Source organism: Herpailurus yagouaroundi, unplaced genomic scaffold (assembly GCF_014898765.1).
Source record: "Herpailurus yagouaroundi ecotype Mexico unplaced genomic scaffold, PumYag 28, whole genome shotgun sequence".
In the NCBI taxonomy this organism is placed as follows: Eukaryota; Metazoa; Chordata; class Mammalia; order Carnivora; family Felidae; genus Herpailurus; species Herpailurus yagouaroundi.
This window is the reverse complement of record NW_024412376.1, coordinates 2001142-2016401: the sequence shown is the minus strand read 5'-3', so window position 1 is coordinate 2016401 and position 15260 is coordinate 2001142. Positions and strand designations below refer to the sequence as shown.

Sequence of the window (15260 nt, the reverse complement as noted above, 5' to 3'; positions counted from 1 at the left end):
GAAAGATATTAAAGATGGACTAAAAAAGGGAGAGAGAGATTCTGTATTCATGGGTAGGAAAACTCAATATTGTCATGATGTCTGTTCTTTCCAATTTGATCTATAGTTTCAATGCAATCCCAATCAGAATTCCAGGATGTTGTCTTGTGGATACCAACAAACTGACTCTAAAGTTTATGTAAAGAGGCAAAAGACCCAGAATAACCAACTCAATATTAAAAGAGAACAAAGTTGGAGGACTGACATTACCTGATCTCAAGACTTACTATAAGGCTATAGTAATCGAGACAGTGTGATATTGGTGAAAGAATAAACAAATAGATCAATGGCATACAACAGAGACCCCAGAAATAGACTTGCACAAAGATAGTAAATTGATCTTTGACAGAAGGAGTAAAGGCAATACAACAAAGCAAAAATAATCTCTTCAAAAAGTGGTACTGGAGCAACTGGACAACCGTATGCAAATAAATGAATCTAGACACAGACCTTCACAAAAATCAACTCAAAAGGGATCATGGGCCTAAACATGTATTTAAAAATTGACAAAATTCCTGGAAGATAACAAAAGAGAAAACCTATATGACCCCGGGTTTGGTGATGACCTGTAGGCACAAGCCATGGAAGAAATAGTTGTTGAGCTGGACTTCACTGAAGTTAAAAACTTCCACTCTGTGAAGAACAATGTCAAGACAATGAGAACATAGGCCACAAACTGATACAAAATATTTGCAAAAGAAACATCTGATAAAGAACTGTTATCCAAAATATACAAAGAACGCTTGAAACTCAACAATAAGAAAATGAACAACCCAATTAAGAAATGGACAAAAAATCTGACCATACACCTCAGCAAAGAACATATACAGATGGGAAGTAAGCATATGAAAAGATGTTCAACATGATATGTCATTTAAAAATTATAAATTAAAAACAACAACAACAACAACAAAATTATAAATTAAAATAATAATGAAATACCAGTACCTGCTTATTAGAATACTCATTCCTTGCTGGTGGGAATGCAAAATAGTACATTTTGGAAAACAGTTTGGCACTTTCTTACAAAATTAACCATGCTCTTCCCACATAATCCAGCAGTGGCATTCCTTGGTATTTATACTTAATGAATTGAAAACTTGTGTCTATAGGAAAACCTGTATGCAGATATTTATAACAGCTTTATTCATAAATGCCCAAACTTGAAAGCAATCAAGATATCCTTTGGTTGGTAAATGCATGAACTGTGGTACATCTAGACAATGGAATATTATTCAGTGCTAAAAAGAGATAAGCTATCAAGCCATGACAAGACATGCAGGAAACTTAGATGCATATTACAATGTGAAAGAAGTCAATCTGAAAAGGCTACATACTGTATAATTCCAAATACATGAAATTCTGGAAAAGGCAAAACCATGGAGACAGTAAAAAGATTAGTGGTTGCCCAAGTAAAGAGGACAGGGAAAGCAAAGAGGATTTTTAGGGCAGTGAAACTATTCTGTATGATACTGAAATAGTGGGTACATGTCACTATACATTTGTCAAAACCCAAGAATGTACAACACCAAGAGTGAACCCCCATGTAAACTACAGACTTTGGATGATAATGATGTGTCAAGGTAAATTTAACAATTGTAACAAATATACTACTGTGGTGCAAGATACCACAGAGGGATAGCCGGGGAGGATGTGTGTTGCAGGAAGAGACAGGGAGGATCTGGGAACTCTGTACTCTCTGCTCAGCTTTGCTGTGAACTCAAAACTGCTCTAAAAATTAAGTTTATTAATTTAAAAAAGGAAAGTATTATGGTGCCAATTAAGTTGTGGTATCACTTGGAAACCAGCCACTCAACATTGAAAGAAAAAATAAATAAAATATTTTCTTAAAAAATTTTTTTAAGTTTATTTACTTATTTTGAGAAAGAGATAGAGAGAGCAGAGGAGGGGCAGAGAAAGAGGGAGAGAGGGAGAGAGAATCAGCATCATTAGCACAGAGCCCAACGCAGGGCTCGAACTCACGAACTGTGAGATCATGACCTGAGTCGTAACTGACTGAGCCACCCAGGCACCGCAGGAACTGAAATATTTTAAGCGTAGATGTGATAAATTCTTTAAAAACTAAAAATTATCCTTTACAGCTTTTCATATTAGAAATGAGAAAACCTCCAAAGCACCTTACAGAGTAAATTATCTTATTACATTGGCTGGAGAAGTACACCCAGTAGTTGAAAGACTTAAAAAGTCATTGCAGTTGACATTGCTGAATGCCTTCTGAATAAAAGCTCAGAAAAGGGAATGATGATAGTGCTGCTTTCCAATGACACAGTCACTTGTAGCAGTATTGATTTGGCTCCCAATATGATAACTAAGTTAATATCTCATTTGCAGAAATTGTACTTTTGCTTTACCAATGGGATAAACCTATAGATGTGGCTAGGCTTGCTGTTTTTCATGTATTCATCCATTGTCAGCCCCAACTAAAAATCATCAACGATCTTTTATGGGAACACTTGGCAACCAACACAAAGAGTTGAATAACTTTTTTGACAAAAAACTTGTTGCTTGGCAAGAAACACGAAGTGCTGAGTAACTTTTTTGAATTCCATGGTTTATCCTGGAACAAGTCTGTTGACATTTGCGTGGATGATACAAAAGCCAAGGTGAATAAAACTGCTGGCACTTTAGCATGACTCAAGGCAGTGGTGTTAAATTGTTCAGTATTCTTCACTGTGCAGTTAAGAAACAAAACAAAACAAAACAAAAACCAGTTTCACTTAGGAATGTCTTTAATGAAGCTAGAAACGTTGTTAATTTCATGAAAACTCAACTCCTTGACTGCATATCTTTGCAATATTTCTGCGTGGCAAAATGGTGTTTGTGCTGCAGGTGGAACCATTATGGTCCCTCAAAGAAGAGCATCTGTGCAACTGTTTCAGTTGTGAACTAAACAACATACTTTTGTTATGGAACACCATGATGTTATTTACTTGAAAGAATGGCAGATAGACAAGTTATGATTGTTCAGGATTGGGCATTTGGCAGACATCATACTGAAAATGAACAAAATAAACCTTTTATTTTAAGAAAATAATTGATCATTTTTCTTACCAATCATTAAAGTGAACTTTCAGGGGAAAATTAGAATACTTATAAAACTTGAATTCACCACCGTGAGTTTGACAGCTTCCTAATATATTCCTTTTTTTTTTTTTAAGTTTATTTATTTTGAGAGAGAGAGTGTAAGAGGGGAAGTGACAGAGAGACGGAGAGACAATCCCAAGCAGGTTCCACACTGTCAGCACGGAGCTTGACGTGGGGCTCGACCCCATGAACTGTGAGGTAATGACGTGAATAGAGATCAAGAGTTGAATGCTTAACCAACTGAGTCACCAAAGCACCCCCCAATACATTCCTTTTGGATGGGTGGTGATATTCATTTATTATTTTGTATTGTATGAAATAATCAACATTTAGAAGATCTGTATAACTCATTAAATAAATATTTTTCAAATGAAAACTGTATGATGTTATAGAAACATTCATGAATAAGTTATCCATTCAAAGTGTCAAATAGACCAATGGATTTTAATGTAACAAAGTATGGAAGTTCATTATTGTGGTTTCTGATTCCACACTGCAGCTAACCATTAAATACTATCTCTTGTCAAGTTTTAGTGTAGTATCAAAGTATATCCACAATTCTCTAAAATAGCTACCAAAATACTTCTCCCTTTTCCAACTATCTACCCCTGTGAGGCTGGATTTTTTTCACATTCATCCACCAAAATAACAATCATAACATATTGAATGCAAAAGCAGATATGGGAGCTATCTCTTATTAACTCAGATATTAAGGAGAAATAAAATACATTAAAATGTAAAACAAGGCTGCTCTTTATTAAGTAGAAAATATAGTTTCAAATATAGTCTAAGAAATGTCATTTGTGTTACTAGGTAATGGGTTTATTATTGTTAATTTTAAATGAATAAATACATAGCCAAATTTCAGAACTACTGTGCTAATCTTCTCCTCTGCATACCACTTACCAATTGTTATCAGCCCAATAAAATCAGGTCATAAGTATTTCAGGCTGTTTGAATTGCCAAAGCATTCCTCATTTATTCACAGGAATTTTCATTCTGGCCCCACCTCTGGCCAGTTCCAGACGTTTAACTCCATTTTCTACAGCCCAGCTCTGAGCTTATCTGTGGCAGCTATCCCTTACCTTCTTCCCTGCAAACAAAACTGGAGTTTTGTTTCCCTCTCCTCTGCATGTCCCTGACCTTCAGAGCAGTCTAGGACCCAGTACAGGCCCAAAGGAGAATTTTGGTTTTGTCTAATCCAGTCATGGTGATTTCCTTTCCTTTGTCAAGTTTGTGGACCTCAACCTCATCCCCTTTTTTCTAGTGATGTTTGTTAAAACTGTAAATATTAAATATTTATCAATTAGTGTCAAGAACTGCTAAAGATCTAAGATTTTTTACCCTATTTGTAAGCCAATAAACTTGCCATAGTTTCATGGGTTTATGCATCGTCTTACAACCGGCATAAACCCATGTCTGAACCATGAGATGTGAGAAGGCTATTGAGGAGCCTCAAGAAGGGAAGGTTTTCCTCAGTCTTAAAGAGAGACATAAGACAGGGCTGATTCCCTTTTTTCTGCCTGGATATTGTTCTTGGTGTGTGAAGCCTGGAACCACTGCAACCATTTGGACCCAAGAAGAGAACCAGCCTAGTGAACAAAGCAATGTGTGGAGGATGGCAGAAAGTAAACATGGAGGCAATTTGGCCCTTGATGAACATTGCTTTTATAGAAAAATAAAACAGTATTCTAGAGAACATCGCTGTTCTACAAAACTAGTCCTGTCACTGCCCAATCTCTAGATGTCTTATTAGGTACCTGATACATTTCCTATGGCGTCAGCCATTTTAGTGAGGGTTTACCTTTCCTTTAATTGACAATATGCAAACTCCTGCAGACATTCATACAAATTATTTTTCCTCTCCCTGGTCCACTCCCATCTGGTTCTTCATTCTCTGGTTTCCTTAGGTGAGAAGACAATGAGGTAGAGCGAAAAGCCCAGGCGTCAGACCCAGGCCCAAAGCAGGTCTCAGGCACATCTTTACTGGTGAGGTGAGGGTGAAGTATTAAATCTTGCTTGGCCTTGGTTTCCCTATCAGGTGGCTAATGAGAAGGGTAAATTCTATGAGGTTACGGTGAGGATTAAAGGAACTAACACATTTAAAGCATTTGGAACAGTTTCCACCTTCTTGCAATCCATAAAAGGAAGATTCAGACAAGGCAGACTTTTAGTGAACCCATCTTTGTTCTCAAACTTTGTTTAGACTAAAATATTGAGTTGCCCCATATGAAGTTACCAACAAGCCAACATTTCTGACTTATGAAAACCGTGATTTCATGTAGTTCAATCTACCCTTGGAAGTTGTGCTTCAGATCAGTGAAAGAAAGCTTTCTTTTCTTTTAGAAAAGACGAACAGCTCAGGAGCATCTGTGCCAAGCACGGGACGTTGGAGATTAAACAGGGGCCACCACTGAGTCGACTTCTGCACAGACAGAAGCAGGCAGCAAGAACCAAACATCCAAACAAGCAAATGAGATTATGTGCATATGACTTGAAACAGTAAAGTGCTGTCAAAATATTATTATAAAAAGTATTGTTCGTCATGTAAGCATTCTTTAATGCCTCATCCATGAAAAAGAAAAGATACATGTCAATAGTAATTTATTTGAAATTTCAGTTTTTCACTTGCAAAGACCAAAATGTAAAGGAATTAATTGGCAACACTATAGACATTGTGAATTTTATTCATTTCATGATCTTGGGCGGGTCACTTGGGCTAGAATAAAATACATTTTCTTAAGCTTTTGAGAGTCTGGTAACTTGGGTGTCTTTTTCATTACATTGGTTTAAATTTAAATTAGAGGATAATTCCCTAGTAAGAAATCTGGGCTTCGGACACCCTCTCTGTGGTGCCATCCAGAATGAACCACTCAGAACAATGCTCAGTGAGGATCCAGGGCTGGAGCTCCCCCTCCACCCCCCAGTCACCGCTCTGCCCTATTTCAGAAGCAGAGGTGTCACAAATTGGAGCTAGACACGATGGCGCAGAAGAAGAATGTGGTGGCCTCACATTCCCCTCACAGCGTTTCCTGTAAGGACGGGACAGGGAGCTACCCGGTTTCCAGGGGCAACACTTTGCCTTGTTGATGCTTACAAGGGAAGAAGGCCCAGCTCCCACCTCCCTGAGAGGTGTGGCCTCTCATCCAGTGAGCAAACCCCAAGGGTGCTGAGGGGGTTAAGGAGGGGCTCCTGAGTGTGGGCTGGGGAAGGGGGAAAACACTGAATGCTCCAGGTTCATTCTCTGTTCAGAGTCACTTTCTGTTTGGAACCCGAGTCCGTGCCCTGGAATTTTGATGTAGGCCTATTGATGCCCATGGAAACCTCCCTGCAGAGTCCTGGCATGGGGCCACTCTGTGAGCTACACTTGCACCAGGAAGGAGCCAGATCGGGAGCTTCCTGGTGGTCTGAGTTCCAACCCAAATCTCCCTTTTGTTTCCCAAATGGCTTTTATCCCAAGCTCTGGGAAACTAGTATAAGCAATGTTCAGTGAGAAATGATCATGAGGTCTGTAGGGACCCCACACTTTGACTCAAAGCCTGGCCTTCAGGACTGGCCCCCTAAGCTTGGTGTCAAGATACTTTGGCTCCTTTTGGAGAAGTGCTGGGCTGAGCATCAGGCGATGGGACTGCCTGACGCTTGGCCTTCTTATTGGCTGTGTATGTTTCAGACTCCTGTGCTAACTTCCTTCTCTGTCCTCCTCTTACCTCATCCTCCCCCCAGGATTCAGTTACCACTGGCCAGGGGAGGGAGCAGGACTCGGGAAGAAAAAAGGTGACCTCAGCTTTATATGCAATGTTCCATTTCTTTTATAAAATAAAAGGTCTTTGCCAGCCTTTTAAGACAAAATAGTAACGTGGTTCTGTGAGGGGTGATTTAATTACTCTCTATTTTTCTGCATTTTTAAACTGAACACAGTACTTCAGATGTTAATAGTGGTGAAATTAGTAGCCATACCTTATTTCTCCTTTTATGTGTTTCTCATATGTCTTCTAAAGAGCACATTTTTCTTTTAGAATGGGAGAAAATCTTTCTAAAGCTTATCTATTATTAAGTTTATCTATTTATTTTGAGAGCTGTCTCTCAAAATAGTGAGTAGACAGTGTGAGTGGGGGAAGGGGGAAGGACAGTGAGACAGGGAGAGAGAGAGAGAATCCTAAGCAGGCTCCACATCATCAGCGCAGAGCCCGATGCAGGGTTGGAATCCACGAAGCTGTGAGATCACGACCTGAGCCAAAATCAATAGTCAGATGCTCAACCCACTGAGCCACCCAGGAGCCCCTTTCTAAAGCATGTATTATGCAATTATTCACACAAGGTGCAATGAAACAGGCGCTCTATGGAGAGCTGTTTGCACACAGCCGTGTTTTATGCAGAGATGACACTGGAGGACACAAACTGTAGGCAGAGTTATTTGGGAAGCAGAATAAAAACATTTAACACCAAAGCACAGAATAAAACCATAATGTGTTGAACTCTGACTAGGTCAAATGTGAGTACATAAGTGGCACCGGGAACGGGGATGGGGTGGGGGGGGCACCATGTTCAGCTTCCTCTTCAATCAGGAAGTTAGTCCATTGTGCAAAAGGAGGTTTTAAGAGCCCTCCAGTAGGCCTGCTGGGAGGAAGCAGTGCGTTGATATTGAACAGAGGGAGAAGCCATTCCCAGGAGAGGTAGAAAAGGAGGTACTCAGGATTTATCAGCAGCAGATAGATGATACAAGAAGCTGAGGATCAGATTAAATTGGAACCAAGATTTTTGCTTAATGACTAAGGCTCTCATCACTCAGCCAGTGAGGAGCCTGCAGGGTTGTGGCAAAGCTTCATGGTAAATTTTTTTATCTTGTATATTAGAATACCTAAATGGTGTCCAGGGAAATCCACGCCGTTCATTAGATCTCAGAGTGTAAGTTCACTCTCAGCAAATCCTGCTGTTGCTTTAGACAGTCTCAGGTTAAGGAAATCTGTCCAGATATTGTCAGAGGTTTTGACTTTCCCTGTCAAAATTCCCTGACTTTGCCCCTGTCCCTTCTAGGGGCACCTGGGTGGCTCAGTCGGTAAAGTGTCAGCTGGCCTACGCTGCAGATTTTGGACTTTTACTTCCATACTTGTGTGAGCCAATTCCTCAAAATAAATCTCTCTTTCTCCTTCTCGTATATACTCTCTCTATATAATCTCCTATTCATTCTGTTTCTCTGGAGAACCCCCATACACATGCATGCTCATAAAACCTCATGTAACACCCACTAAAAACAGTGAGATAGGGGGGTGAGTGGGAATGGGAGAGGGTCCACAGCTACCACTGTCAGGTTTTAGCTGTGAAAGCTGAAAGGATTGTTAGAAATAATCTAGATTCTGGGAGTGCAAACTGGTGCGGCCACTCTGGAAAACAGTATGGAGGTTCCTCAAAAACTAAAAATAGAACTACCCTACAACCCAGCAATTGCACTACTAGGCATTTATCCAAGGGATACAGGTGTGCTGTTTCGAAGGGACACATGCACCCCCATGTTTACAGCAGCACTATCAACAGTAGCCAAAGTAGGGAAAGAGCCCAAATGTCCACTGATGGATGAATGGATTAAAGAAGATGTGGTTTGTATATACAATGGAGTGTAACTCGGCAATTAAAGAGAATGAAATCTTGCCATTTGCAACTACGTGAATGGAACTGGAAGGTATTATGCTAAGTGAAATTAGTCAGTCAGAGAAAGACAAATATCATATGACTTCACTCATATGAGGACTTTAAGATACAAAACAGATGAACATAAGGGAAGGGAAGCAAAAATAATATAAAAACAATGAGGGGGACAAAACATAAAAGACTCAAATATAGGGAACAGAGGGTCGCTAGAGGGGTTCTGGGAGGGGGGATGGGCTAAATGGATAAGAGGCTTAAGGAATCTACTCCTGAAATCATTGTTACACCATAAGCTAACTAACTTGGATGTAAATTATAAAAAATAAATAAATTATAGAAAGTAAAAAAATAAATACAAATAAAAATAAAAGGTAACATTATAACAAAGCCTTGAAAGAGATAAGCCAGGCTGATATCTCTGGGGAGAACATTCCAGGTAGAGAGACGAGCCAGTTATAAGGGCCTAAAACAGGAAATTAATTGATAAGTTCAAAGAACAGCAGGAATATTAGTGGAGTTAGCTAGAGGGAAAGCAGTGGCGGCAGGGAACAGGGAGGAGAAGGTTAAATCATATTGAACCTTATCAACCAAATGGACTGTGGCTTTTATTCTGAGTGATATGGAATGGCATCAGAAAGTTCTGGGCAGAAAGGGCTGTAATCTGATGTACATCTTAAAAGGATTCTTCCAGTTGCACTATTGAGAAGACAGTAACAGAAATCATAATGGGCAGCAGCAAAAGCTGGGAAACCAGTTGAGGCCTAATGCAGAAAATCTGGAGAGAGATTATTATGGTTCAGACAGAGTTGAAATCAGATTATATAGGGAGAGGTAGTTGAATTCTTTATATATTTTGAGTATAGAGTCAATACCAATATCATTTAGGTTCAATGTTGGGTATAGAGAATAAGTATTAATAACACCTCTTTTACTTTCAAAAAAGTTCTGATTTTGACAACAAATTATATGATCTTCTTTGTTAAATCAGAATGAACCTCCTTCGGTGTGTTATTGTTTTTGCACACTGCTTGATTCTGAGTTATAATTATATAGGATCTTTTCATCAATATTCATAAGAGTGACTTGTCTTTCTTAGTGCTTTAGAAAAGTTTAAACACCATAGAAATGAGTTAGTCAATACAGATTTAAAGAATCCATCCTTGAATTTGTTTTGGTCTGGTATTTTTAAAGAAGTAGCTTTCTCAGTTTATAGGGCGTGGTCAATTTTCTCAATATCTTTGGCTCATTTTAATAACTTGGAAAGGGCATAGTCTGTTTTGCATTCCATTTGGGGTTTAACTTTTTAATTTTCACTAATATGCTCACACTTACATTTTCCGGTTTATCGACTCAGAAATGAAACTGTGTCTATTGAAATTATCCCCCTGAAAGTATTTCTCTCAACAGCTTCTGGCCACCCATGGACTTTGTTGGAGTTGTTGTTGTTGTTATTATTTATTTTATTACAAGGGTATTTTCTTTTCAATCATTCTATAGTTATATATAGAAATACATAATAGTTCTATAACTATAATTACATATTTAATCTTATGTTCAAATGGTTTAAGTGCTTTATTCAGTAATAGATTTATTCAGTCAACTAATACTTATGGAGAGCTTGCCATGTGCTAGGCATTGTGCTGAGCAGTGGGGATATACAATGGTCTGACTGTGCATGCCTCCCCACTCCAAATTCATATGATGAAGTCTTAATCCCTAGTGTGATCGTGTTAGGAAGTAGGCCTTTGGAGGTAGTTAGGTCATGACAGTGGAGCTTCTCACAAATGGGATTGATGTCTTTATAAAAAGAGCCCAAGAGAGCTCTCTCACCCCTTCTGTCATGTAAAGGGTACACAAGAATTCTGCAATCCAGAAGAAGGCCCTCACTGGAACCCAACGATGCTGGCATCCTGATCTTAGAATTCCAGTCTCCAGAATGGCGATAAATAAATTTCTATTGTTTATAAGTTATACAGTTTGTGGTACTTTGTTATAGAAGTCCAAACTGGCCAAGACAGGATACAATGGAGAATATGAAGATAGTCTCAGATTTCACCATGAAAGACAATAATAAACAGGTAGATGTATAAAGCAATACAGTAATCATAGTCCATGGAAATAAGCAAGAAGCTTTATGAAGAATAAGGGAAATGAGACCATTTTAGAGAGAAAAACGGTCACAGAAGAATTTTCAGAGAAGGTGCCACTGAGGTTGAAGGATGAGAAGAAGCCTACCATGGTAAAGAGGAAGGGTCATAACATTTTAGGCAGGAACAGCTTGTGTGGTGGCCTTGGGAGTGCAAAAGAGCTCAGCATGTTTAAGAAAGTGAAAACTAACCAGTGTGACTAAAATGGAGTAAGATGCCTCAAATGAAGCTAAGGCACAACTTTCTTCCCTCATTTTCACTTTCTTGTTTTTCTTAACTTCTGGAAAATGCTCAGCTATTAATCTTATCATCTATTGCATCTTGCCCATTCTCTCCATTATCTCCTTTAGGTAATCCAATCAGTCTCTTTAGTTAGTTAGAAATTCACTTAGTATAAATAGTATAAATGTAAATAGTGTAAATTCAGACTCCACAGTGGGGCATGGTGCACTGATTTTCTTCTTCTGTCAGTACACAGCAAGCTTCCTTATAGCTTCCAAGGGTTGTGATTCCTAAGTCCCCTCTCAGTAGTCAGGGAACATAGTATCTGCTTTCTGCATAAAACAGGACCTCAACCTCATCCCCTTTTCTAGTGATGTTTGTTAAAACTGTAAATATTGGATATTTATCAATTAGTATTAAGAACTGCTAAAGATCTAAGATTTTTTACCCTATTCGTAAGCTAATAAACTTGCCATAGTTGCATGGGTGCTAACAGAAGACATGAGACTGCTTGGTCAGAGACAAAGGACTTTATTACTCACAACACAGAAAGTAGTATGAGCTTCTTCCCAAGTCCCACGGGGGTGATGTTGTATGCAGTAAATTTTATTTCATCTCTGAAAAACCCTGAACTTAAGTAACTTGAATCTTTTGTAATGGACAGTAAGGAAACCTGCCTGATGTTTGTTCCAGAAGAAGAAACTATTATATTGAAAAGTAGACAAATCTGCCCATTTCCAGAGACATCTTTAACTTACAGGGCTGTTTTCTGTGCAAACGTTCAGGGAACATTTATTCAAAACAAAAGGGCATTTAGTGACCCAGCTCTTTAGACATACATGAATTCAGAGACTCTGAATTGTGTCCCAACAATTGATTCCTACCAGGAACTTTGCTTTCCTATTAGGTAGTATGTGAATTCTGTTTTGCATATAACCTTCCGGAAGGGCTGTTCACTGCTGAAAACTCTATGTGTGCTTTTCTCTTGGCAGCGATACCAGCATTCTCCATGGATGGTTACTTCATGTTTAATATCATGCGAATTACTATAGAATTTGAGTTTAATAAATATTTGCCTAATTAAAAAAATCTAAATTTGTGGTATTCAACCTCCTGTTTTCTGAACAAAATCTTACACAGAATTCCAATATGCCAAAATGGGGTAAAGGAATTTACTTATTTCAACTGCCTTAATCTCCTTCCCACTCCTCTGTCCAAGGCACGCCTGGAGACACATGTCCTGAACTTGAATGTTCTGGCTCACTGTTTACAAACAGAATTCACATATGTGCTCCCCAGTAATGCATTCTTGCATGCCCCTGGTTTTCTTTTTACTGCCATGCCACTCAAGTCTGCACCAACATTCTTCTGGATATAAATTCTTTAGGCTCTTGAACAATTATAATAAAACAGATTTATAAATTCTATAAAAGCATTACTCCCAAACCAATGCAGTTTAACTTCATAACATTAATTTAATTTGCCAAATGATACTGTTTTGCTCAAACTAAATCGCTACTGATGATATCAATATAATAATGAGGTCCATGGGGAAGGTTTTCTTCTTATGTTTGACATGCCTGTTCTTTTCTTTGTTAAAATTACCAGACAACCTTCATTCATATCGCGTCCCATGGTACCATTTGGCCTTCACTTTATGTGAATAATTGTGAATATTCAGTTCTTTTCTGGTATCCCATTGATGAGGGAGCATAAGGCAGCTGACACCCCACAACCAACGCCCCCATCCACATGTGTGACATTCCTCAGGCACTCCTGGCTGCCCAAGGACAAAGGAAAGGGAAAGAAAACAAATGGTTAAACTGATAGTCTCCATCAGTTTACAAATGTCTTGGTTAAATTACAAGAAAAGGACAATCTTATCAATAGCCTCATCTCTAGGAAGTCCCTACTGTCTTATTAATGTTATTGCTTTGCTGGAGGGAAAAACAACCTCAGCTTGACAATAGCAAGGCATCCAGTATCCTAGGAGTCTTCTTTAGCACATGGAAATCGCTTTAAGAAACTTCCTCTTGACTTTACCTCCCCGAACTCCATAGCATATAACCAGTCACTCTTCACAACCCCAGTGTGGCTCTTTCTGCTCATGGGTCCTGTCCCCGTGCTTTAATAAAATCACCTTTTTGCACCAAAGATGTCTTCAAGAATTCCTTCTTGTTCGTCAGCTCCAAACCCCACCATCACTCCACAACCCTATCACCATGAAAATTAAAGCGGTACTGCCTAATGCCAAAGGGACAATAAATGTGAACGGACACTCGAGCTTTGGCGGTGGGCAGTAGCCCTTGGTTATAAGGGGACAGCTGAGGGATTCAGATAAAGTGCATATGAATTCTCATTAATGTGAAATCCAATAAAAGAGAAAAGGCTCAAAATTAGTGAGTCTAAGTGAAGGGTGTGCGATGTACTTGTCTCATTCTTGTGACTTTTCTGTAGGTTGGGAATTTTTTAAATCAAAAAGTTGAGAAACAACTTTTCATAGAGAACCTATAGCTCCCAAGAATATGTCCATACCCGCCCTCCACAACCATGAGAAACCTCTATCTACGTCAACGCTTTATCTTTTAGATTGAAAAGTTGAGGCTCAGACAGCAGAAATGACTTATGGGGATATTTTGAACTGAATAGGGAAGAATTAAGAATTGAATCTCAGTCTCCTTCCCCAGACTGACAATGAGTTATAGGACCCTCTAGGTCTCAGAGGGTTATGTTCTGCTGAAAGAAACTGGGGAGGATTTCACAAAAGAACTGTGTTTCCAGACCGTCACTAAGCTGACCTTTGGGAAGCTACCAGTTTGTATACCTCACACACATCATAGGTACAATCAAGAGTCCATGGGGCGCCTAGGTGGCTCAGTCAGTTAAGGGTCCAACTCTTGATTTTGGCGCAGGTCATGATCTCACGGTCATAAATTGAGCCCTCTGTGCTGGTCATGAAGCCTGCTTAAGATTCTCTCTCTGAGCTTCCCCTGTACACATGTACCAGAGCACAGGCTCTCTCTCTCTCTCTCTCTCTCTCTCTCTCTCTCTCTGAAAAAAAAAAAAAAAAAGAGTCCAACATGCATGGAGAAGGAGCTGAGACTTCATTCTGTTATACAGTATCTCATTCTTAAACAGGAGGAAAAAAAATCTTTGTTCTTACACTTTAAGGACCACTGACTGAATCTTCCTCTACTCCACAACACCTATGGCTGGGTGGGGCCAGGAGACACGATCTGAAGCCATGCCCACACCTGCACCCACTTTCTGGGCTGCCTGCATCCCTATACTTTTATTTTTCATCAGTAAAAAGAGATCCTATAAAGTTTAGGGGAGAAAGCCAAATGACTCTCCATGAAAGCACTTTGAAAATGAGCATATGAAATAAAACACGAAGTGTTTTAGGAAATGCTCCTCATTTAAACCATCATCTTCGGGGTACCTGGGTGGCTCAGTCAACTGAGGGTCTGACTCTTGATTTTGGCTCAGGTCATGATCTCAGGGTCGTGGGATTGAGCCCTGCTCCTGGCTCCATGCTGAATTTGGAGCCTGCTTGGGATTCTCTCTCTCTCTCTCTCTCTCTCTCTCTTTCTCTCTCTCTCTGTCTCTCTCTCCCTCTGCCCCTCTCCCCACTCACTCTCCCTCTCTCTCTAAAAAAATAAGTAAAGTTAAAAAGAATTTTTAAACTATCATCTTTCCCAAGGAACAGGAATCTAATTCTGGGGTTAAATAGCTGAATGACCAAAAGACGTGATTGCTGCCAAAAGGGTTGAAATGACTAAGGAGTTGAAAAGAATTTGTGAAGGGTTTGAGCAAGTAACATTATCTCTAATGTACAAAGAGGGTCAAGTTCATGAGAAAAAGCTGGGGGAAAAGTCAAGTTATGTTTAATGTGAAACACAGAAACTATAGGTATTCATCAGAGGAAATTACATGCGGAGAGGGCTCTTCAAAGAAAACCTTATTCCCCCTACTGCAAATATACAGAACTGCAAATATATGACCAACGTGAACTCTCCTTTGGTTTTCAATAAACAGTCAACAACCTCTGTAAGCTATAATCTAGTTCTTAAGGGTCTACACTTACAATTAAGTTGCGGATAA

At 39.3% G+C, this 15260-nt stretch overlaps 1 long non-coding RNA gene across 1 annotated transcript; it reads left to right on the top strand.

The window, feature by feature from the left end:
* Positions 1 to 4903: 4903 nt before the first annotated feature.
* LOC121033250 (uncharacterized) lies at positions 4904 to 5892 on the top strand. Its single transcript, XR_005791934.1, has 2 exons — positions 4904 to 5144; positions 5491 to 5892. It is a non-coding gene; the product is annotated as an uncharacterized LOC121033250 (long non-coding RNA).
* Positions 5893 to 15260: the final 9368 nt, after the last annotated feature.